The sequence below is a fragment of the Podarcis erhardii genome, assembly GCF_964252035.2.
Source record: "Podarcis erhardii genome assembly, chromosome: 16".
Lineage (NCBI taxonomy): Eukaryota > Metazoa > Chordata > Lepidosauria > Squamata > Lacertidae > Podarcis > Podarcis erhardii.
The window spans coordinates 30,868,476-30,894,037 of NC_138514.1; the positions used below are offsets into that span (position 1 = coordinate 30,868,476).

Genomic DNA, 25,562 nt, shown 5'->3' on the forward strand with positions numbered 1-25,562 from the left:
TTCGTCAGAAGTGGCTTAGTCATGCTGGCCACATGACCTGGAAGCTGTACGCCGGCTCCCTCGGCCAATAAAGCGAGATGAGTGCCGCAACCCCAGAGTCGGTCACGACTGGACCTAATGGTCACGGGTCTTACCCCCCACCCCACTCAATAACGGAGAAGCAAAACAGCCCAGGTTGGCATATTTGCAGCAAGCCGTGGAAACTGAGTCTCTGAGATGCCTCTTAACTATGGTTTATCCATTTAGACACTGCTAAACGGTAGATGGTATAAACCATTGGTTTGCAAACCCTGCTTCAAGCCATTGCTGCTGATCAAGAAAGATGGTTTAAGCTTTCTTCACCATCGTCTGGGGGTGATGCCTAAATTCTGCCACATCTATGCACATCCAGACATGCATGTTTTTGTTAACGTTGCCAGGTTGCTGTTCTGCTTTCTGATACATTGAGTTGGATTTAACCACGGACAAACGCACCGAGAGATTCCGTTTGATGAAAAACTGGTGGTGAATCCTCCTAAAAGTTTGGGGTGTTGTTGGGTTTTTTTTTGCGAGGGGCAGTTTGTTTGGAGGGGGTAGGTGGCCGGTGGCTGAGTCTTTGCTGTGGTCTAGCTGATGAAGTCCTACAGGAATGAGTCAGAGGGCAGACAAGGGTCCCAGCTCATGCTTGATGGAAAAAGCCGAGCGTTGGGATTGTACTGCAGTAGGCAGCACTGTTGGTGTTGGGGAACATGCCCATTTCATTCTTGGAGTAGGATATGCAGTGCTCATCTACTGCAGCGTTTGTTGCAGCTTGTGCACGGTCCTGGAAACTGCTGTCTGTGCCACCTGTCCAGGGGGAGCTGCTAGAGGCGACTGCAGGGCCAGAAGGTGTTTCCTGCCTCTCTGGCCAACTTTGCGCTGTTGACAGTATCTTCCTGTTTCTTTGGGGGGGGGGGCTTCCTGTCTGCTTTGGTTTGGATGCTCCATTTTCTAACCGGGAGCACAGGGAGCTGAACCTTCCTTCAAAAATTGGGGATTGTTTCCATGCAGTTGCATTTGTGGAGGGTAAGGCTGTGCTTTATTCCACTTTCCGGGGCAGTAATACTTCTGGATTCCACTTGCTAGAAACTCACAGGTGAGGAGAGTGCTGTTGTTGCTTGCAGGATTTCTCTAGGCATCCGGTTGGCTGTTGTCAGAACTGGACGGGCCATTGGCTTCATCCAGCAGCTCTCTTCTTATGTTCTTATGCATTAGCAAGTGGAGAAACATCTGTGGTTGGCAAGCATGCATCCTGCAAGGAAGGATATGCATCCGAAAAAGAAGATATGGGAATGACATCTCTTCCATTGGCCCAGCGTGGCAGCAAACATTTGTGAACCCCCAGATGTTGTTGGGAGCCCCAAATCCTATCCATCCTAGCCAGCATGGCTGATGGCCGAGGATTTTTGGTCATTAATATATTTTGAGTTTTTATAGACTTTACCTTTATCACCTTTAATACTTGGGATAAATGCCTTATCCTGCTTTTGTTTTAAACGATTGGACAAATTTTTTTCCTGGTCTTTCACCAGTCTCCCAGTATTTCTGTCTTACACAGGCGAGCATAAATTCTTATTTGCTTGGACAGTACAGTATATTATTTAGTTCAAATATCCTTTTTGTATTTCCTTATCTATCATAGTAGTTGGATTCCTGACTGTTTGAGCCCCAAAATCTTTTAAGTTCTTCTTTCAGCAGTTCCCCCCTCCCTTTAATTCTTTATTTTTATACGACAGGTATGCAATTATTTGACCACGGATATATGCTTTAGATGCTTCCCATTCAATTATTTGGGCAGAGGATTATGGGGGTTGTAGTCCAGCCACAGGTTCCCCATCCCTGCCCTCACCAAAGATTGACCCAAAAGAGAAGTTGCTGCGCTAGGTGGTCTTTTTCTTGCTGCGATCCTGCGGGACTCTTCTCCTATTGTGGGGTCAAGCAAGGGGGACTGCACTGCAGTAGAGGCAGACCATTATCGTTCTGGCTTGAAACCCAGCTGCTTCTTATAACCAGGGGAAACTCCAGGTGGGAAGCGGAGGTCCATAAACGCCAATGGAAAGCAGAGGATGCAATCTGTTCATCTCCCTGTTGCGCTAGGGAGCAGAACTCACAGTTTTGACGTCATAGGCTGCAGGCAGTGCAAACCAGCACGTTCCATGAATGTAGATTTCCATCACTGGGCAACTGCCAGTCCCTCACAGGGCTCTTTTATTCTATGTGAATCCCCTTGTGAATGTATATTTTGGTCTCTCTCCCTGCCCCAGCTCACTGGCTGTTCCAAAATGTTGGTGCCGTCCTTTGCTGTGCTTGTATCTCATCTTCCTTCCCCAGCTGTGACAATCGGCATCTTACTATTCCCCCAACGGCGACCGAGCTCTCTCTCTCTCTCTCTCTGCCGGAGATGAGCAGCAGAGAAAATCAGAGCCGGTGTCCTCAGATGCCTAGCAGACGTAATCCACGTGTTCAGCAAGCCAAAATATAATCCTTGCAGCAGCAAAAGCCATTTTCCATTCCCCCCCCCCCGCCTCCTCCAACCCCCTTTGCTTTTCCATCATCCAGTTTCGGCTCGTTTCCGCATCGCAGGGGATGAAGCCAAATTCCTTGCGATGTGCAGCCTCGTAATTTTAGGTTGTGAGCCCCAAGTATTCCTCAAGGAACTGGGGGCGGGGGACACACGACAAGAGCTTTGTTTGGGAGTTCATCCGTTGGTCACGGAGATAGCAATCGCTAGTCAAATCTTCTAGACAGCTACCGTTCCCTGTAGCTGAAGGGAGGGGCGGCCCCTTTCAGCACTGGTTTCTTCCTGCTGACTGGGCACTGGGCTTTGGAAAGAGGGGAAAAGGCAGCAGTTTATGCATGTGCTTTAGAGGGAAGTGAGGGGTAGATGGGGCTCATCCACCTGGAAAGGTAGCCCACCTAGGAGAAGGAAAACTCTGATCCTAAACCTCCACTGCCTTACGGCGATACTCATTTTGAGAAAGCCTTCGGGAGCAAACTCTTGAGGAAAAACCCATACCTTCTGTCTTGTGGGGAGAAGAAAAGGCTAAGGAAACCCTACACCAATCTGAAGAGGAGTCCCTAAGACAGTTGGATGGTGCCTTGCACACCTCCTTCCAGCAATTCCTGCAGCCAAGCCAGTGCCAAACATACTGCTCTGCTTTCCTTTGGACCACGTCAGCGAGTCTGAGAGAGGTGTCTTGTTGTCCGGAGAGCCCAAGACCTATATACGCACTGCCCAGGCTTGCACCCTGGAGAGGTCACTTTGCTGCTGCTAATGCAGCAGAAACAACACGGGAGCAGTTAATCTTTTACTGGTTTCTGCAGCCACAGCAGGCGCTGTGATTCTCCGGAGGTTTGACTTCACTCCCAGAAGCTCACTCCATTGTCTCTCGAGACGGATGGAGGCCAATCACAGGCGCACAGGCTGTGGTGCTGCTGGGTGAATTCTGCTTTCTGAGAATCTGAGCTTTTCCATAGAGCTCCAAAAGTTCCTAGTCCTTATGTCTGTGACAGTATTGCGGTGGCTGCTAACTGACCATCCTTCTGTTAAACGGATGACTGTGTTAGATTAATGGTGAGTCATCAGCAGGCACTCTTAGCGGGAGATGGTCTCTCCTGATAGCAAGGAATATTTTCTTTCTCACTTTTGGAATGTGCTACCCATCAGAGCTTGGGGAAAAGGTGTGTCCTCATTCTCATGATATAGTCAGCATGAGTGAACGCACGTCTTGCACACATTTGCTTGATCATGTGCGCTTTGGCTCTTACACATGTTTGTGCAGAGCTGCTTTTAGACTGGGAACTCTTTTTTCCCAGGGTTTCCAGTTGCAGTTTATTTTCCATAATTTATATTAAATTTTCTATTTTACATTTTAGAATATTCATTTAAACAACCTTAAAATATCAGTGACTTCCCTTCTTCTCTTTCCATGGTTCATTTTGCATAACATAAATCCAGGCATATTTTGTATAAAATAAACCATTCAGTATTCCATTATTACATCCATAAAAACTTATTTGCACTGTTGAATTTATCTTAATGCTGTCCACGTTTTCAAATATACACAATTTCCTCCCATATATTCATAAACATTTTCCAATTTTCTTTTAACGTATGATGTTCTTGTTCTCTTATTCTATATGTTAGGTCCGCAAGCTGCATATATTCCATCAGTTTAAGTTGCCATTCTTCCTTAGTTGGGACTTTGCTCATTTTCCATTTTTGGGCTAATGAAACGCCAGTTGCAGTTTAGAGATCCCTAGGCGCTGACAGTTGTAGCCTTGGAAACAGCAGCCTGTTTGTGTGTTTGTGTGGTTCACTGGGATCAGGACCCACAGGGAAAGGGCTTACCCCCCCCCCCAATGTGCCCCAGTTCTAACTCAACTCCTCCTAATTCCACAGCTGTTGTTTTCAAGGTTTTAAAAAATGTGTTAGATGCCTATATACCTTTAACGCGTTGTCTAGTTTGGCCCTCAGAATTCCAAAGAAATCACCAAGGAAGATTCCCCCAGCAATCGAAGGTAGCACCTCACTAACCTGCTGCCCTTTATCCCTTTTACAGCTAGCAAAACACCGAAGAACTTACGCAAAATAATACAAAATAAAAGATGCGAAATGAGAGAGCGCTTGTGTGCAAACATGCAAACTGCTTGGCTTTTCTGGAGAAGCGCTTTGAATGTGCCTGGGCACAGTAGGCTTAGTTTTATTTTTGTTTAGCACTGCACCTGCACCATCTCTACCTAATGCCAAAAGCACATCATTGCTCTTTAGGTGGTGTTAGGAGGACACACCATCCTGTAAAGAAAAGCTGTCCCCAAAGCACAGCTAAGTCAGGGGTTCCAAAACTGTGGCCTGCGACATTCACTCAGGTGGTCCGTGGCGGGTCTGCGAGGAGCAGCAGGAGCTGTGCACAAAGTGGGTGCCGTGGCTGGTTCACGGCAGCCCCCCCCCCCCCCCGGAAGGTGAGCAGGATGAACCAGGAGTGACCGGAGGAGGCAGAGGCACTGGGAAGGAGTGGAGAGGATCGGCGGTGAAGTTAATGGGAGGCTAGAATTAAGACGTTAAATGTTGATTCAGTTAAAAATCAAGCAGCGTTTAGCACAGTGCATTATAGTTGCCCAAACAGGCAGAAATGTTACTGACAGGGCCTTCAAAACTCTCAGGAATTTTAAAGTAGAAGGTTTGGGAGCCACTGTACTAAGATAATCTCTGGGTGAAGGATAAAATGTTCTTGTTTTGTTTTGGGTTCTGGCTAAATTGCTGCCCGCCTTGCCATTTGGAGGTGATTTCGCTAGCATGTGAGCAGAGACGACCAAGTTCCAAGGCTGTTTGTGGGCTTCCTGGAATCATCTGGGCTGACCACTGCCGGAAACCTGTATACAGGCATAGGCAGACCTTTGGTCTGATAACAGCTGGGCTCCTAACTGTGTGTGTGTGTGTGCAGAGGTGCGTAAATGTTGGGAGAAGTCCGGCCAACCAGCCAAGTTGAAGATCAGGTACAAAAACCAGATTCTCGGTGGGGTGTTTGTGTGTGCTTTTGTGCTTGGTCTTGCTCTTAGAAAACCAGCATGGAAGCTCATTCTTCCTGGCCTGCTAGTTTTCTTGTATGCAAAGAGGTGCCCACCACCAGAAGGGATCTGCCCCAGGAACGGACTCCCTCCTCCCGCCCTGACTCATTCTAAGACAGGTTTGTCAGCAAAATCTTCTGAGTCAGAGTTTAGCAGCTGGAAGCGAGGACTTTGGGTCTCTCTTTTTCCCTAAGAAGGCGGGGTCCGTAGAGCAGGAGCACGGAATCCAGTTGCATTTTCAAGAGCAAACCACAACCCACTTTTCCTCTCTTGCCCCTGTTACAGTGAGATGGAGCCCCAGAGCTGGGAAATTCAGCCAAATGGTACCTCCCCTCTGCCCGTTGGTTGCAGCCATTGGTTCTCTCATCTCACATCTTTGCATGTGTCAGCCTGATAGAAGAACATATGGAGAGCCCTGCTGGATGAGCCATGGGCCCTAGTCTAGCATCCTGTCTCCTCAGTGGTCTGCCAGATGACCAAAGAGGACACCTGCAAGCAGGACCTGAGCGCAACAGCATTCTCCCTGCTTGTGGTTTCCAGCAACTGGTATTCAGAAGCACACTGCCTCCAACGATGGAGGTAGAACAGAGACATCAGGGTTAGCGGCCATGGACAGCCTCATTCTGTGACCCTCTTGTGAAGCCCATTTGAGTGGGTGCCCTTCAGTGCCTCTGGCGGGAGCAGATTCCATAGTTTCAATATGCACTGTGATGGCGTACTTTCTCTGTGTGTCTTGAGCCTCTCAGTCTGTGGTTATGAACCGTGTGTGTGTGTGCGCGCACACACACCTGTCTGTGCCGATTAGACGTGGGATGTGGACTCCTTTTGACACTTGGATAGAAGTGGCTGGACCACAGTGAGGGCAGGTTGCCTTGTTGTTCTCCCTGTGTCTCGTTCTCGCTGCGTTTTGAGTCGAAATCTCCCCCCTGGGCCTCTCTCTTTTTTTACAAGCGCTTTAAACCTTTCCGTTTGCCAAGCTTTTTTTGCGAAAGGCCAGGCTGTCCCTCACTGTGAGCGCGTGTCGTAAATAAATACCACTGACTGCACCTGGTTGGGAAAATTCCCCCTCCCTGTTGCTTGGCTGTTCACTTTGCAAGCTTAACTCTGGTTCCTAGCATTGGAACCGAGAAAACGGGGACTTCCTTTGCATTCGGTTCTGTTGCCGTTTGTTGTGTACGCTGCGCCTGGGCCCAGGAGCCCCCAAGACTGATGTCCTAAGCTCCCCAAGGAATGGGTGTGCCGCTTTGCTCCTCTCTCCCCTTCACCCTTTCCAGAATTGGCGATTAGGTGGTACCCCTGGCACTTTGCCATGTGCTTCTCTGCATGCGCTCAGGATTCCGGGTTCTGATCTAAGCTGCATTCTGCTCTTGGAAAGCGATGCGGAGATGCCCAGAGAACGGGAGGTGCGTGTGCATGTCATTAACCCCCCCCCCGCCGCCGCCGCCGCCTTGCAGCCAAAGGTCACTGCAACTGTGTGGCTTCCCCCCACTGGCCTTCCTCCTCTGCTCCTCCTCTGCTCTGTTCCCGCCAGCTCGTCCACGTGTACAGAGAGCACATGGCCGGCCCCAGCCGAGTGACGTCACCAGGGCTGCCCGCCCAGACAGGAATGTGAGCTGGAACAAGCCAAGCTGGAACAAGCCGCGCGAGGTTACCCGTGCAGCTGCGGCCTGCAGGAAGGAGGGAGGGAGCAATGCCTGCCTGTTCCCCTGGCCAGTGGGTGGGGTGCCTAGCCAGGGATTGCAGCTTGTGCAACCAGCTGCTGCTGCCGCCGCTGCTGTGGCTGGATGCTGCCAGCAGCCTCCTGATTTCCACCCCCTCCCTTTTCTTTTCAATGCGCCTGCCTGGAAAACCGCAAACAGCAGGGAAGGTAGGAAGCTGCCTTCTACCGACTCTGCGGAGCTCAGTATGGCCTGCCCTACACTGGCTGGCAGCCGCTCTCCAGGGTAATCAGGCGGGGGTTTTGCCCGGAGGGGAGAAGTAAGAACCGCACCCAGGTTCCCTAAAAGGAGGCTTGCTCTTTTAAAAAATAAAACACAATCCGTCCCAGTTTCCTTGGAATAGAGCAGGGAGTACAATCCAGCTCCCATGTTGACCTCTTAATTCTAGCATGGGGTTTTACAACCCATCTGTCTAAGGGTGCAGTTCAGTGCATGTTTACTTGGGAGTAGGGCATACTGAATGGAAGGGGCTTATTCCCTTCCAGACGGGCATGCGTAGTTAGGAGCAGTTTGCAAAACTCTCCGTGTGGGTTTGTAGAGTTTTGGTTCAGGCCTATGGCCTTTTCTTCCCCTTCGATTTCACCTTTTTTAATACAGTGGTACCTCAGGTTACATACACTTCAGGTTACATACGCTTCAGGTTACAGACTCTGCTAGCCCAGAAATAGTGCTTCAGGTTAAGAACTTTGCTTCAGGATGAGGACAGAAATCGGGCTCTGGCGGCGCGGCAGCAGCAGGAGGCCCTATTAGCGAAAGTGGTGCTTCAGGTTAAGAACAGTTTCAGGTTAAGTACGGACCTCCGGAGCGAATTAAGTACTTAACCTGAGGTACCACTGTACATAGATAAGTCAGAGACCCATTCGTCATCCAATATATTCCCCCTGCAAAACCCTTGGCTTCATTTTTCTCCCCTTTCCTTCATTTATTCTCTCCTCCCATCCAAAAAAATTGCAATAAATCTTTTGAGAGCAACAATTACCCTTTATATCCTCCAACTTTTCTCCAAGGTGCTGCATGTGCTCTCCTAGTTCTGACTTGTCCCTGTCAGGTAGGCTAGGCTTGAGAGGCAATGATTGGACCAAAGATCACTTAGTGAGGCTCATGGCTGGATTTGAACTCAGGTCTCCCAGGTCCTAGTCCTTCAGACTAACCGCTACTTAAATCTTGTTGAATGAATGCATCAATATTACAGAGAGAGAGAAAGAGAGAGAGAGAGACGCACACATCTTTTAATTAAGACTGCTTTTCAGGCAAAATGGTATAAAAAAGCTGGCTTGCTTATTTTCAACCCTAAACAACCACCAAATAGATGCTGTGGTTTATACATGTCTAGACGCTTTAGTCTGTGATTTGGGGGCTCAGTTCCCACCCCCTCGCACACTCGGGTCTTGGACTGTGCTTACTGAGTGGTGAAAAAAGAGCACTCCATGTAAGTCTGGGTTTTAAAACCAAAGCCATCTTCATGTACATACTCTCTCTGGGTTCATTTTGGTGAACGAAGGTGGTGCTGGTTTTATTTTATCCCCGATGTTTTAGTTATTCTGAACCTAAAGTCTTGAGGATTTGGAGAGCAATAGACCAAGGATGGGGAACATCTGTAGCCCTCCAGATGTTGTTGGACTCCAACTCCCATCAGCCCCTGCCAGCCCGGCCAGAGTCAAGGGATGATGGGAGATGGAGTCCAGGACTGGCCACAGGCCCCTCACCCCTGCAACAGAAGAAGTGAAAGGGGTGAGATGGGAGTCGTTTTTGCTGTCAGTTACACTTGTTCCTTTTTTGTAAATCAAATCCCACGTGCTCCAGTCTCTAGCTTTGCTTTGAAAGCTTATGCAGTGGTACCTCGGGTTAAGAACTTAATTCGTTCCAGAGGTCCATTCTTAACCTGAAACGGTTCTTAACCTGAGGCGCGCTTTCGCTAATGGGGCCTCCTGCTGCCGCTGCGCCGCTGGCGCGTAATTTCCGTTCTTATCCTGAGGCAAAGTTCTTAACCTGGATCAACCAGTTCTTGGTTAGCGGAGTTTGTAACCCGAAGCGTCTGTAACCCGAAGTACCACTGTATAAGGGCTTTTATTTCTTCCCTTCCTTGCCGCACGTTTTAATTTTGAAGGCCTTTGGATTATTTCTTTTAGCTATAATGGTAAGTATCGCTCATTATACTAATGACTCCCAACAACTGCAGTTGGGCATGTGCGTAGGAATGAAAATAAGTAATAAAGCAACAGTAACAATATTGATAGCAACCGAAAAAGCTTTTTCTCTGAAAGGGAAGACTGGTGATTACTACAGTGGAAACCTTTGCAAAATCATGTGGTTGAGCAGAAATCTCTTGATTGTGCAGTTTTAAGTACCCTACCGCCTTCCTCCCACCCCCAAGTGCCTGGGTGCAATCAGTAGTGTGACCTGGACAAGCGTCTGCTGGTAAATGGACTTTATGCAGCCCTTGGAATGTCTGCAATGAGGAATATGAGCTTAGCTTGGTTAATTTGCAAGAGGCAGCACACACTGCCCTGGGAGAGGGGGTGTGGGCAGAGGGGCTGTGCAAGGCACTGAAGTCAAATCAAAATACCGTAGTTTCTCGCCCCTCCCCTGTGTGTTTTCCCCGCTTTCTACACCTGAGTAGACAGTTTGCAGCTGGCAGACCGCATATTGCACCCAAAGCTTGTAGGTTCTTGTTAGAATCCTAGCTTTGAGTTATTTTTTTTAACCTTCTAGGCCTCATTGCCCGAGAAAGAATTTTGAAAACGTAGCGTCGTATTGTTTCCACTGAGCCATTGAAACTTGAACCACAATAGCGCGTTTCTACTCTTTTCCTCCCTTTCCCTTTCTTCTAAAAAAAAATCTGTGTCTAACATCGCTGCTTTGTGCATTACATTGCTCCTACATTACTCAGTACCTCAATATCTTAAGGACTGCCTCTCCCCATACAAACTGACCCGGATCCTGCACTTGTCATCTGAGGCCCTTCTCTATGTCCCCCTTCCCAGAGAGGTTCGGAGGTGGCAACAAGAGAACAGGCCTTTTCTGTGGTGGCTCCCTGATTGTGGCATGCTCTCCCCAGAGAGGCCCACCTGGCGCCATCATGTCTTTAGGCACCAGGCAAAAACATTACTCTTTGCCCAGGCCTATGGCTGTTAAATAGTCTATGGCCGGTAAAAATGTGGGGGAGTGTTATTATGAGTATTACGATGATTACAGGATTTTATTATTAGGCTGCCTGTCTGGAGTATTTTCAGGATTTCCCCATCTACCCCACCTCTGCACTGAAGAATTCTTTTGGCTTTTCAATGTCACGAGGACTAAAAACTTTGTGGTCTTTCTGTGAACGCACATGAAAGCTGTGGTCATTGGAAGTCTCCGGAACCTAGGCAGTTTTTTTGTTTCCTATCCTTGTGTCGGCACCTTTTTAGCTTACAGTTGGTGACTGGGCAGCAGAATTCTTGTCCCGTGAAAAGCTTTGTTCTAAGAACAGCTCTTTCAGCAAGGAGTGGGAAAGAGCTGATTAAGGTCACCAAACGCCTGCTTTAAATAGCTCGGTTACGGAATAGGGATCCTTCATGATCTTAATAATGAATGTCTGTATTCTAGGCCTTATCTCCACAGTACAGTCATACCTTGGGTTGAAGTAGCTTCAGGTTGAGTGTTTGCGGGTTGTGCTCTGTGGCGACCCGGAAATAACGGAGCGCGTTACTTCCGGGTTTCGCCGCATGCACAGATGTTCAAAATGACATGCGTGGAAGCGAATCGCGACCTGCGCAGCCGCGGGTTGTGTTTGCTTCAGGATGCGAATGGGGCTCCAGAACGGATCGCGTTCACATCCAGAAGTACCACTGTACATTTAAAGCACAGTTCTTTCACTTTAAACAGTCATGGCTTCCCCCTAAGAACTCTGGGAAATGCTGAGATTTGTTAGAAGAACCCTTTCCCCCCTCCCAGAGTTCCCTAGGGAGAGTTGAGGAGTTGAGTTTATTTAATTTGCATTCCACTTACCCAACGACAATCATTGCGCTCAAAACGGCTCGCAGTAATCCCAAATCATAGTGTTAAAAGACAACAAACATGGCCGTAACTTTAACAATTAATGCAATTCAGTAAAGTCAGTAGTAGCTCATAGTATTTCCAGGAGACGTACTAATCACATGGAACACCTAAAAAAATGGAATAGCTGTCGGTTGTCAAATGCATCCCAGCCCAGTACTGCCATGATTGGAAGCCTCATTCACTGTACCTGAATTATAGACACTTACATGAAACTATACATTTAAAAACCATTTTAAATGGGTGGGCATGGCCATTGAGTTAGTGGTGGTTGTAGGAAAAGAATTATCTAGACCCATTTCAGTCTGGCTTCAGACCTCGATTCAAAACCTAAAGATCCTTGATGCCCTGGCTTGGTGACCTTTGCATCACTTCTGCCCTTCCATGTGTTTGGAATCCAGTGCTGTGTAGAATTCTTATCGTAGAATTGAAAGGGACACCAGGGGGTCATCTAGTCCAACCCCCTGCAATGCAGGAATCTCAGCTAAAGCGTCCCAAGACAGTTGGCCATCCAAGCTCTGCTTAGGAAACCTCCAAGGAAGGACAAGAGTCCACAGCCTCCCAAGGGAGACCCTTAGTCAGAATCTCCTTTCTTGTAACTTGAAGCCATTGATTCAAGTCCTACCCTCCAGAACAGGAGAAAACAAGCTGCTTCTGAAACTGCAGTTCCCAGGATTCCTCTTTATTGGGGGGTGCTGAAGCCAGTGAGCGGTACCGGTTAGGGCATGGGTAGGCAAACTAAGGCCCGGGGGCAGTATCCGGCCCAATTGCCTTCTAAATCCAGCCCATGGACTGTCTGGGAAGCAGCATGTTTTTACACGAGTGGAATGTGTCCTTTTATTTAAAATGCATCTCTGGGTTATTTGTGGGTCATAGGAATTGTTCATTTCCTCCCCAAAATATAGTCCAGCCTCACAAGGTCTGTGGGACAGTGGACTGGCCCCCTGCTGAAAGAGTTTGCTGACCCCTGGGTTAGGGCGTTGGACTAGGCCCCGGGAGACCAGCGTTTGAATCCTTACTCAGCCATGAAGCTCACAGGGGGACCATGAGCCAGTGGAAGTCTCTCAGCCTAAAACCACCTCACAGGGTTGTCGTAAAGTGGGGGGGGGGGACTGTCTTCACCACTTTATGTGACCTCCTTGGAGGAAAGATATAAAAGAAACCAACAAGTCCAGAGCTGTCTAAAGGGGCATCGCCGTGCTTTAAATGTATGGGGCGGCTGCGGCCCTGATTGAAGGAAGATTTGGAGGGCCATAAGTAGTGCCCCCCCCCCCCCGGCGACCACTGAGCAACCACCTGCAAGGGGAAATGCTGAGACTAAATGTGGGGGCGGGGGGGGGGGAGCTGACAGCATCACTCTCTGGGCTAGCTGCAAGGAAGGAGACAGGCAGGTGGGTGATGTTGCTTGTTGGAAGCGAATGAAGGCTGGCACAGAGGCTCCCCATTTCTCTCTCTCCACTTCTCGCGTTTCAGAAAACTCCGATTCTAGACCATACTCTATGCTTTCCTGCCTTTTAACTGGCCGGCACACTTAATAGCCCGGGAAAGTAGGTCAAGAGGACACTAGCAGTTTAGATTTCCATAAGCCTCTAAAGGGCGCCCTTGTGGACATTTCGTGGCAGAAGGAGGAAGGAAGGAAGAGGAGGAGGCTCTCAAGCAGTGTGGTGGTGCTGCGTTAGTGGTTTGCTGGGAAAGAGGTTTTGGAAAATGGCCCGCCCCACCAGCATGGCTGAAAGCAAAAGAGGGGATTTTTTTTTGCCAGTATATAGCTTTGCCGGCCTTTCTCAAGATGCACCCAAGCCACATCTTTGGACAGTGGACGCCATGGAAGTCAGTGGGGTGGAGTGGTTAGAGCGTCAGGCTAGAACCAAGGAGGGCCCGGGTTCGGATTGCCACAAAGCTCAGTGGGTGACTTGGGGTCAGTCATTCATCCCTTGGCTTGTGGTGAGGTTCAAGTGAGAATGGGGGAAGAGAAATGTATTTTTATTTACTGTATTTTTCAAAAGTAGCTACAAGAGGCTGAACTGTATGCAACTGCTTTGGCCTCTCTCTGGTTTTGCCGGTTTGTGAGGAGCAGGCAAAAACCAGAAAGCAGAAACCATGGACATTCTTGCAACAGTTCCCCTTCTACACTTTCGGAAATGATTGTGAGGGAGCAAACATATCGTCAAACATTTTGTTCATTATTGTGAAAAAAACAACAACTTCTTAATCAAAAAATATTTTAGCTTTTCAGGGGGATTGGAAAGTTGGGGGGGAGTTTTTTCTTTGGTTTTGGGGGGTGGGGCTTTAAATGTCAAAGCAACCCCAAAATTTATCTCCTTTCCTGACTTTAAAAAACCCTTTGAGTGGTATCTAATACACTTGTTCCATTAGGATAAGGAATTGCACAACAGAACTCCCATTTCCTTTGCATAAGTCCCGCGCCCTCCCCGAATCCTCTCTGGGTGTTTGGGGGAATCCCCCATATCAGTTTTAGGGAGGGAGGAGGAGAGGGGAGAATTCTTTCAACTTCTATTCTTTTTAGACTCTTGTTTATTTGTGTGTTGTTGTTTTTTGTTTCCGCGTCCATCTGTGTGCATGCAGCTCCGCCCCGAGGAGCTTACAATCTGAAGTGCGACCTGGGAAGCAGAGGGAGGAATAAATGGGGGAAAGCAGCGTGTGGTCATTTTAATAGCAAGCGCCACTAAAAATGGGCCAGGGGGTTCTTTATCCCTACATGGGAAAGTGTAATCCTGCCTTGAGGCACAGAGGAGTAGACTTGTAGAGCCCATGAACATCACCTGGTCCAAGTGCAGGTACCTCTGGGCCTCCAGTTGTTGCTGAACTACAACTCCCATCATACCCAGCAAGCATGGCCAGCGGCCGGGGATTATGGGAGGTGTAGTTCAGTGACATCAGGACAGCCAAAGGCCACACCTGACATAGCAGGGGGACATCTGGTCGGCCACTGTGGAGAAAATGTCAGACTTTGGTCTGACCCAAGCAGGGCCCTTTTTAACCTTTTTTATATAGAGAGAGAGAGCAGTATGACATCATTTCTGAGGCAGCTTCAGAAATGGAATTCCTTTCCAGATTTTAATTTCATTTTGTTAAATCGCCAAAAGCTTTTGTTGACGGATGGGCCAATCAAAGCTTGTGACCTTTTGATTGCAAGCATCTTCCATCTCCCTTAAGGTGCTGGTGTTATTTTAAAGCTCTGGCAAAATGCAGCACAATTGAGGTCCGATAATATAGATATATGAGAGAGAGGAACTGGAATAGGCCGTGGCAGGTTGCCATGGAGATCACAGTCCTGACACTTTCTCTGTCATGGAAGCATTTCCAAGTGTGCCCCCCCCCCCCCCGGCCCTGGCCAGCCAAATGCATCAGCTACAAATCTCTTATAACTCTGCTATGTTTATATTCCGTCAGTGTCTAGTGGAGGCGCAGGATTTCTTCACTTGCTTTTGGGTGTCAAGTGTGCAGACAATATCACCTACTTCCCCTTCTCAAAAGAGAAGAGAAAACTTCTAGCCCGCTGCTGTTTTGTTTACATCCTCCTCTTTGACGGCGGTGATAACCAAATGTGCCGGCAGGCAAAACGAAAAATAAAAAGCGATAAGCAACAATTACAGATCATTAAAGGAGAATAACGAAGGCATTGATTGGAAAAAGCTGCTAGAGGCAGCGGCGCTACTTAACTAAGCCAGTTAAGAAACGCTTGAAAATATGTGGGCATTGTTCGTGAGAATTCTGAAACTGGGAGTGGCAGAAGGAAAGAGGATTTCTGGTTGTTTTGAACCCAAAATACGCTCTGTGCGTGTGTGTCTCAGAGATATCATTCTGCTTGGAATCTTTGCTGCAGAATAATATTTAATAAATATGTACATCTCTGGTGGTGCGTATGTTCAGCTGCAGCCTGGATCTCTACACACGGATGTTGTGATCCCTGCGTTGCAGCGGGTTGAACTAGATGAGCTCTAAGGTCCTTTCCAGCTGTACGGTTCTGTGACGCGGCAGAATGGGATGGTCCGGTTCAGGCTGCAGATGAAGGGGAAGGAAATCGTGTTCCTACCCCACCCCAAGAGATCTCTGTAAGTGGAAAACCTTTGTCCCTGGTGTGCTGGCTTTCTCCTCATGGGAGCATAAAAAAATAAGCACAGGCAACTCCCCATTTATGTGCATTCAGTATATGTGCAACCTCACACATGCGCATCACTTTGAACCCGGAAGCGGCATGAAAAGCCCCCCAGGAGCATGTTAGTGGTGCAGAAACAGCGCCTAGCAATCCCACAAGCCTTTGCAAGTGCAGTCCCAGGAGCCCTTGCGCAGACTGCCACATAACTTAGGAGTTGCCTGTGAAAAATCCATGGCTCGTAGCTTCACCTCCAGTCGGCCGCGTGAGCAGGTCCCGGTTTGCTCTCATGGGGGTGTCTCAGAAGAGAACACGCGACCTGTGGCTGGAGAGCCCATCCTGCAATCTTAGCTCGGAAAGGCCTGCGCAGTCCCACCCCCAGCCATTAAAGCCTGCACCAGCCACCCCGGTGTTGTCTAGCCTGGGTTCCCCCATCTCCATCTTCTTTGCTTGCTAATGACACCGTAGTGCAGAGATTCCCCCCCACCTACCCCCCCATCTTATTTTCCAGTCTGTGGCTGGAGAATCAAGGGAAGGCACCTCTCTGCCATCGGCGCCACTGTCTGAAAGAGCCGGTTGCACGAAACGGTTGCTATGGCAACTCTAGCTTTCGTTACCTAGGAGACCGGCAGGGTTCCCCCCCCCTTTATTTTACACATGCAGAATATGGAATGCAGGATATACGCAAGCGCTGGGGCTCGATCCTGCGGTGTTCTTGTGGCGGTGTTGCATTGTGGGACATGGCAATTCTAACCTAGGCTGCTGTGTTTTATCTGTCTTTATTTACTCGGGTGCTGTGTTATCATTTTATATCTATAGATAGATAGATTATTGTCTGCTTTCCTTTATGTATTGTAGCCTGCCTTGGGGTCTGTCTAGATGGAGGGCAGGTCGTAAATATTTGAAATAACTAGATCAAAATATATGGGGCTGGGATGACTTGATCTTATTGGTGGTGGGCCATTCTCTCCCCCCCCCCCAGCAATAGCCCTCGTAGTATAATTCCTTGCTCAAATCCAATAGCAGCCTTTATGTATTTTGTTGACTTACAGCTGAGTTTGTGTGCTCCGTGGCTGTGATTTTGTGCTTCATAAGCAGTAGACTAGTCATGTTGCTAGACCTTATGAGGACTGTGGGATGGTGAAACCCCAGCAAATGATGCTGGTTGTGTGTGTCAGTATTAGAATCTCAGATATATAAAAGCTAGGCACCAAATGGCTCCTTAAATCAGGGGTTTTTTGTTGTTTAGTCGTGTCCAACTCTTTGAGCGAGTGGACCAGAGCACGCCAGGCACTCCTGTCTTCCACTGCCTCCCGCAGCTTGGTCAAACTCATGTTCATAGTTTCGAGAACACTGTCCAACCATCTCGTCCTCTGTCGTCCCCTTCTCCTTGTGCCCTCCATCTTTCCCAACATCAGGGTCTTTTCCAGGGAGTCTTCTCTTCTCATGAGGTGGCCAAAGTATTGGATCCTCAGCTTCAGGATCTGTCCTTCCAGTGAGCACTCAGGGCTGATTTCCTTCAGAATGGAGAGGTTTGATCTTCTTGCAGCCCATGGGACTCTCAAGAGTCTCCTCCAGCACCATAATTCAAAAGCATCCATTCTTCTGCGATCAGCCTTCTTTATGGTCCAGCTCTCACTTCCATACATCAAAATCAGGAAAATCAGGGTTACAGTCACCAAAATAGAATGCCTAGTTGCCATTGTTGGGCCAGGCGACTCAAAATTCATATTTGTAATAGACCTTTTGGTTCCTGAAATTCATTCTGATTGTGCAGATTATAATGGATAGAGTACTGCATCATGTGGTAGTACTCAAGATCCCAAGGATCCCCGAACATTCACCTCCAGAGACATCAGGTGCCAAGATGGCACCCAGCATTTTCATGGTTATAAAATGTGCCAGGTGGATTTCGAACACGGGTGTGGGTGGGTGTCAGGGAGAAAGAGGGAGAAATCTGACCAGATGTCTCGTTGCAGTTTACAGAGAGAATAAAACAAGAAAAGCATCAGGGAAAAAAAAATTAAAAACAACTACACTGGTACCTCGGGTTACATATGCTTCAGGTTACATACGCTTCAGGTTACAGACTCCGCTAACCAAGGAATAGTACCTCGGGTTAAGAACTTTGCTTCAGGATGAGAACAGAAATTGTGCCCCAGCAGCGTGGCGGCAGCAAGAGGCCCCATTAGCTAAAGTGGTGCTTCAGGTTAAGAAGAGTTTCAGGTTAAGAACAGACCTCCGGATGAACTAAGTACTTAACCTGAGGTACCACTGTATTTACAACATTCAAAAAAGTTAAAAGCAATAAACTAAACACAGATTAAAACATACATCAGCATTCTACATGTCTGGGTGGGCTTGTCTAATCAAAAATCTTTTTAGCAGGCACCAAAGACTACAGTGAACGTGCCCACTTCATTAGGCAGGGAGTTCCAAAGTGTATAGGTGCTGGAACACTAAAAGATTGAGTTCTTACAAATGTAGAACAGGTATTCTGTGGCATCTGTAACAGTTCCCGTTCTGGTCGAGTGGGCATAATGTGAAATAAGGCGATCTTGCAGGTAGATGTGTTTCTCCCTGAGGTGCTGATTTTCTATCTGCAGAGAGGTCTTTATTTTCAAGCGAATGGATTCTTCTCGGTTACTGCCTATAGCCTGAGATGACACTGCCCTTTTATTCGGCCACCTTGGCCTCTGCAGCCCATGGAACGATTCACTGGCTCGCGCCGCATGCTTCTACTCGAACGCTTATGAGCAAATTGCTGCTCCTTTTCTCCTCTTAAATAAGGCCTATTTTTTTAACCTCCCATTTGCAAATTGCACAGCGCAGCACTCTTCCAGAGGCGAGGCGCAGAGAGAAATTGCCCCCGGAGCTTTGTTTTCTTCACTCGGATGCAAGAACAAGCGACTTAATTACAGTCGGCTGTAAAATCTGGGAAATATTTGTACAGCGACAAATGTAGGCTGCTGTGTCCTAAATGCGGGCACGCGGTGGAGTAGTGACAGGGCGGGCCTTGCCTCAAATGCGCTGCTTGCAAGGGCGTTTAAACAAAGCGAGTCTTTCCAGGCGTCTGGTACTTTAAAACACATTCCTTGTGCAATAAGGCCCTGGGTTCAAATCCTTACTCGGCCCATAAAACTCACTAGGTGACCTTGGGGATGATAGTCACTGTCTCTCAGCTTCACCTACCTCGCAGAGGTGCTGTGAATATTCATTTATATTTCATAAAGTTTATACAGTGTTTGGTCATTAAAAAATAAAATCAAATCCTCAAAGTGATTTACAAAAGATAAAACAGTACAGTGGTGCCCCGCAAGACGAATGCCTTGCAAGACGAAAAACCCGCTAAACGAAAGGGTTTTCCGTTTTTCGAGGCGCTTCGCAAGATGAATTTCCCTATGGGCTTGCTTTGCAAGACGAAAATGTCTTGTGAATCTTGCGAGTTTTTTCCATTCCCCCCCCCCTTTTTCTAAGCCGCTAATAGCCGCTAATAGCGCTAATCTGCTAAGCCGCTAATAGGGGTGTTTCGCAAGACGAAAAAACCGCAAGACGAAGAGACTCGTTGAACGAATTATTTTCATCTTGCGAGGCACCACTGTAAAATCAAGAACAGTTCCCAACCATACCTTAAGACACATGAAAGTTATGTTTTTTTGTTATTTTTTTTAAATGGATTAAAATTTCCATATTTTTGCTCTATAAGACTCCCTTTTCCCCTGCTAAAAAGTAAGGGGAAATGTGTGTGCGTCTTATGGAGCAAATGCAGGCTGCGCAGCTATCCCAGAAGCCAGAACAGCAAGAGGGATCACTGCTTTCACTGCTCAGCGATCCCTCTTATTGTTCTGGCTTCTGAGATTCAGAATATTTCCCCCCCCCCTTGTTTTCCTCCTCCAAAAACTAGGTGCGTCTTATGGACTGGTGCGTCTTATAGAGCGAAAAATACGGTGCCTCCTTTTTCTAAGCACCTGGGTAGGTTTGTCTGAAACTGGAATGTTTTTAGCAGAGTACACTGAAGGCACCTGCTTTATCTCAACAGGCGATCTCATAGGTCAATTGGTCCCAAGTTGTCAGGGCTTTATATCCAGCAACACCTTGAACTTGGCTCAGTAGTAAATCGGCAACCTTCACAGATTTCTGACCACAGGCGTTATATGCTGATGAGGCCTCGCTCCTGTCAGCGATTGTCCTGCAGCATTCTGCGCTAACTGCAGCTTCCAGGTCAAGCGTGAGGGAAGCCCCACATAGAGCGCATTGCAGTAATCCAGATTAAAGTGGGGGGGGGGGGGAGAGAAGAACTATCTAGGTCTGCCTTTGGCAAGCTGGTCCCCTGCAGCTGTTTTTGGACTACAAGTCCCATCAGCTCCAGCTGTTTGATGCTGATGAGAGTTGTATTCCCCCCACAAAAACAAAAAGCTGGTGGGCACCGGGTTGGCGAAGGTTGACTCATGTCACCTTGAGCTCCTTTGGAGGAAAGGTGGGGTGAAAATGTAATAAATAACTAGAGAGCCGGTGTGGTGTAGCAGTTAGGGTGCCATCAGCATATAATCTGAGAGAGCAGGATTCGAATCCCCACTCAGCCAGGAAGCTCACTCGGTGACCTTCAGCCTAGTCACTGTCTCTCAGTCAAACCTGCCTCACAGGGTTGTCGCAAAGATTAAATGAGTGGTTCGACCATGTACACTGCCTGCTCACCATGCATTTAAAGTACTATAATACAGCTTTAAACAGCCATGTCTTCCCCTGAAGGATTCTGGGAGCTGTAGTTTGTTGAGGATGCTGGGAGTTCTTAGGAGTCCCCTGTTTCCCACCCAGAGCGAGGGATTGCTAAACCGCTCTGGGAATTGGAGCTCTTGTAGGGACTTGGGGGTCTCCCAAGAAATCTGAGCACCCTTAACAAGCCACAGCTCCCAGCAGTGTTCGAAACTCCCATTGTTCTAGGTGTATTTTGGGACATGGAATTTCATTCGTGCGAGCCGTTTCTGAGCTCTGGGCTCAGTGCTGCACCTAAGATTTCAGATTAAAACTGCAGAGTAGAAGGAAAGGAGGACTTTTTTCTGCCTCCCCACTTCCAGCTACTCTCTGTAGACCGGAGAACAGACCCTCTTAAGAATATTGGGGGGGTGGGCAGAGGAAGGACTAGACCATATGAAAAATGAACATCATATTTTAGCTGCAGTTCATTCATTTTCAGCTTCCGTATTCTTGTTTTATATATATATAAAGTGTGCCTAGACTTGCTGCGCCCATAACCTAGGTCTCTGGTGCCACTGAGCTCCTAGCTTTCATATCTCAGTTTCTCACGCTGGCTCCCAGGATTCTTTTGGGTGTGTGGGTAGGGGGAAACCATGACTCACAAATCCAGAGAGTTCCCCACCCACAGAGGCTGGCCTAGGCGCCACCATATGCCAGAGAGGAATCCCAACCCCTCTCTCGCTGCTGCTGCTGCCGCCGCCTCCTCCTCCGTCTCCTGACAGATGGTAACTGAGGCATAAATGGTGCCCCTGAATTGATCATTGTTCGGGGAAGGGGTTCATTATTTATCACATTTCGCTCCTGCTCTTCCTCCCAAAGGAGCCCGAGGCGGCAAATGCACGAAAAGAGAAAGCGTTTAAATCGGATAAATGCAATTCCAACATGTAGTATTATTATTGCTGGTGCCAAATGTTTTGCTCTGCTTTCCTTTGGACGACGTCCGTGAGTCTTGGCGTCTGGGCACCGCAGAGAAGAGCCGCACTCCATTGTCTCTTGAGACAGACGGGTGCTGCCGCCACCACCGACAACCGTTAGCTTTTTCTCCTAGGGGCTCGAGGTGGCTTAAGCACTCCCTCTATTAAACCTCCCACAACAACCCTGTGAGGTAGGTTAGGCTGAGAAGGCAGTGAGTGTCCCTAAGGTCACACAATACGAGCTTCATTGGCTGAGTGGGGATTTGAACCCAGATCGAAGTTCAGAACCCTAACCACCACAACACGCTAACACTTGGACTTCATCAATAGCTTACTTGCCATGATGCCTAAACAGAGCTTCCATGATCAGAGGATGAAGACCTGCCACTGGATGTCGTCTAACAGATTAAGGTTGAATCCTGACAAGTACTGTTCTTGGGGGACAGGGGGCTGGTGGGGGTGGGGGACTCCCTGGTCCTGAATGGGGTAACTGTGCCCCTGGAGGACCAGGTGCACAGCTTGGGAGTCATTCTGGACTGACAGCTGTCCATGGAGGTGCAGGTCAATTCTGTGTCCAGGGCAGCTGTCTACCATCTCCATCTGGTACGCAGGCTGAGACCCTACCTGCCCGCAGACTGTCTCGCCAGAGTGGTGCATGCTCTGGTTATCTCTCGCTTGGACTACTGCAATGAGCTCTGTGTGGTGACCCGGAAACTACAACTAATCCAGAATGCGGCAGCTAGACTAGTGACTGGGACTGGCCGCCGGGACCGCATAACACCGGTCTTGAAAGACCTACACTGGCTCCCAGTACGTTTCTGAGCACAATTCCGAGTACGGCTCCCAGTACGTTTCCGAGCACAAGTGTTGGTGCTGACCTTTAAAGCCCTAAACGGCCATGGTCCAGTATACCTGAAGGAATGTCTCCATCTCCATCGTTCCTGAAGGAATGTCTCCATCTCCATCGTTCCATCTCCTCGTCCAGCGCCGAGGGCCTTCTGGCGGTTCCCTCACTGCGAGAAGCCAAGTTACAGGGAACCCGGCAGAGGGCCTTCTTGGTAGTGGCACCCGCCCTGTGGAACACCCTCCCACCAGATGTCAAAGAGATAAACAACTTCCAGACTTTTAGAAGACATCTGAAGGCAGCCCTGTTTAGGGAAACTTTTAATGTTTAATAGGTTATTGTATTTTAGTCTTCTGTTGGAAGCCGCCTAGAGTGGCTGGGGAAACCGAACCAGATAGGTGGAGTATAAATAATAAATTATTATTATTATTATTATTATTATTATTATTATTATTATTAATGAATGAACACGGATAAGTTTTCTCCACCCAGTCTGCTTTCTTGAAGCAGCCCTGCAGTCAGTACAAGGAAGCAGAATACAGACTTGCACTCGGATCCAGCAGTGTCAGAGTCTCAGCCTTCCACCTCTGCGGCTGCCTTCCCTCGAGTCGCCCCATCCTCTCCTCTTCCTGCAGAACTGTGGGCTGATCAGCATTACCCCATTGGGCGTACCTTCTTGTAGGGCCAGCTGGTGGGGGAGTGTTGCGGAGGCCACCAGAGGTTCTGGTACTGGCCACACTGGCTGGGGCTAATGGAAATGGTGACCCCGGCAACCTGAGGGGTCCACATTGGCTACCCCTGATATTGCTGAGACACACTATTCATTTAAAGCAGGCATAGGCAAACTCGGTCCTCCAGAGGTTTTGGGACTACAACTCCCACCATCCCTAGCTAACAGGACCAGTGGTCAGGCATGATGGAAGTTGTAGTCCCAAAACATCTGTAGGGCCGAGTTTGCCTCTGCCTGATTTAAAGCACATGGCTTCTCCCATGGAATCCTGGGGGCTGTAGTTTGTTTGGCTTCTGGAAACTGGACCTGTGCAAAGGGCAAACTACAATGCCCAGGATTCTTTGGGGGGAAGTCTGGTGGCCTAGCTGCTCTGCTTCCCTTGGAGAGGAGCAGTGGATCCCCTCCCCAAGCCACTGGTTGGTTCATTTCAACCTCCTCCTTCTTCCCAGTGTTGGTGTATGGCCAAACATCGGGGCCATTGCCAAACTCCAGCCCCCATCATGCATGCCACGCTAGTCGAGGGGCTGAGGGGAATCGGCTGCCCCAACATCTGGAGGGGCCGCAGATATCGTCCACTCTGGCAGGCAGGTGAAATCACACAGAGCTTTTGGGGGGGAGGTTAGTATGATACCCAGGGGTTCAGCAGCACCCCCACCCACCCATGAATAAAGTGTGCAAAATATGCTCCCAAGCGTGCTCTAGCTGGACTTCCTTGGCACAGTTAAGGCCAGTAGCAGAATTTGGTTGTGGAAACGAAAAGGAAGCATTTCTTCTTTTTTAACCTCGCTGCCCACCTGCTGGAAGAATAAGCAAAAAATGGTCACAATTTAACCGGCTCAGCTTTGGAATTCCAGCACAGAATTCCATCAGGATCCTTGTTGATGCTCTGTGTGTGTGTGTGTGTGTGTGTGTGTGTGTGTGTGTGTGTTTTTGCACACACACACACACACACACACACACACACACACACCTCCTTCATTTATTTGGTGTAAGGAGGCTTTCCCCACCCACCTGTATCCACCTGCAAGCGACACAGAATCGGGGTGCCAGTAATTCGGGCCGGGACCAGCACTTTAGGGCCGTGGCAGCAAAGAGAAAAATGAAATGAAAACAGCCCAGGTTCAAAATGCAGTTGAGAGATGTGGCTACCCAAGCAACGGCCAAGTCTCCCAGAACCAGAGCCTGTAGGTGCGTTGTTGCTATAGCAACCCAATCCCATGTGATAGCTTGCCTCGTGGTGTATTCCCCCCCCCCCCGTGTTTGCTGTTTTGTTTTTTTAAAAAACTAAAAATTGCCACCGTTCTCATGACAAATGCTTGATGGGATTCTTCCCTCCAGGGAAGTGCTGCACTTAGCAATCACCTGATGTGTTTTGTGTGTGTCTGAACCCCTGATGAAGAGTTCCGGGGGACTCTAAAGCTTGCTCACGATTTTGTCACACTTTGGTAGCAGACTTTATAAAGGTGTTGTCGCCGTACTGTGTATTTTGGATTCCCTCCCGTTTGAGCCAGCGTAGCTGTTATTGTCTTAAATATTCCTTCATGGGTTATCCGGGAGAGAGTGCAACTGGCTCAGCTTTTGAAATTCACCAGGCACATTTTGCACCTGGCTATGGCCACTTGTGACCAGGTGAAGATGCCTGGGCACCAGGATAGCTCCCGACATCTCCACCATCTGGAGGTGCATCCCTGAGGATCCGTGGATCTCGACTGTTTTCACACACTTAATGCCACATCCTGTCGAATTTTTTCCGTTCTATTTCATCTGCGCAATTGGAACAAATCTCGGAAACCAAAAAGTTGGTACTGAAGAAAGCGAAACCCTTTGTCCACAAGACTATTCAACCCCCTTTCCCCCCCAATTTTTAAAATTCATTTTATAACACAACTAAACAACACAAACAGAAAAACAAACAATACAAACAAATTCTTGTCTTATCCTTATTTTTTCTGAACATTGTTAGGTGAGCTTCCCCAAGTCCCCTATCTGATTTTCATTTTACCTCATCTTTAGCAGTTTAAATATATCATAATTTTTGACCATTTTTTTTATCATGCTTCAGTTTAGTCGTTTAGTCTTGTCCGACTCTTCGTGACCCCATAGACCAGAGCACGCCAGGCACTTCTGTCTTCCACTGCCTCCCGCAGTTTGGTCAAACTCTGGTGTTGCAGCACTCATCTCGCTTTATTGGCCGAGGGAGCCGGCGTACAGCTTTCGGGTCATGTGGCCAGCATGACTAAGCCGCTTCTGGCGAACCAGAGCAGCACACAGAAACGCCGTTTACCTTCCCGCCAGAGTGGTACCTATTTATCTACTTGCACTTTGACGCGCTTTCGAACTGCTAGGTTGGCAGGAGCAGGGACCAAGCAACGGGAGGTCACCTCGTCGCGGGGATTCGAACCGCCGACCTTCTGATCGGCAAGCCCTAGGCTCTTTGGTTTAACCCACAGCGCCACCTGCGTCCCTGCTGGGCCTGTAATACCCATTAAAAGTGGCATTTGCCGCCACACTGTGCCAACCACGATCTGGGAATGTCACCGTGCCTGGAGTGCTCCCCTCCAGCCCCCAACCCCCCCTCTTTCCCTGCCTTTTGACCCACTTTCCCTATTTGTCAGACTAATAGAAATGCGAGGCGGGGGGTTAGGAAGGTTTAGGCTCCGGTAAAGAGTTTTGCAAGCCGCTGGTACCAGGATAAAGATTAAGCTGCCGTCTGCAGCCGCCAGGAGAAGGAGGCTCTCTGCAGATAGTCCCCCACATGGTTTCCCCGGGGGAAGGAGGAGGCCGCAGCTGACTCGAACCTTTGTCTTTCCTTAGAGAGAGCAGGAGAGGGGAGAGCTATTGGGGGGGGGAGCTTCCTTAGTCT

General features: G+C 48.5%; 1 protein-coding gene across 1 annotated transcript in view; it reads left to right on the plus strand.

The window, feature by feature from the left end:
* Nucleotides 1–25,562, plus strand: part of MNT (MAX network transcriptional repressor) — a 62,045-nt gene that overhangs the window by 25,325 nt on the left and 11,158 nt on the right. The window lies entirely within an intron of this gene.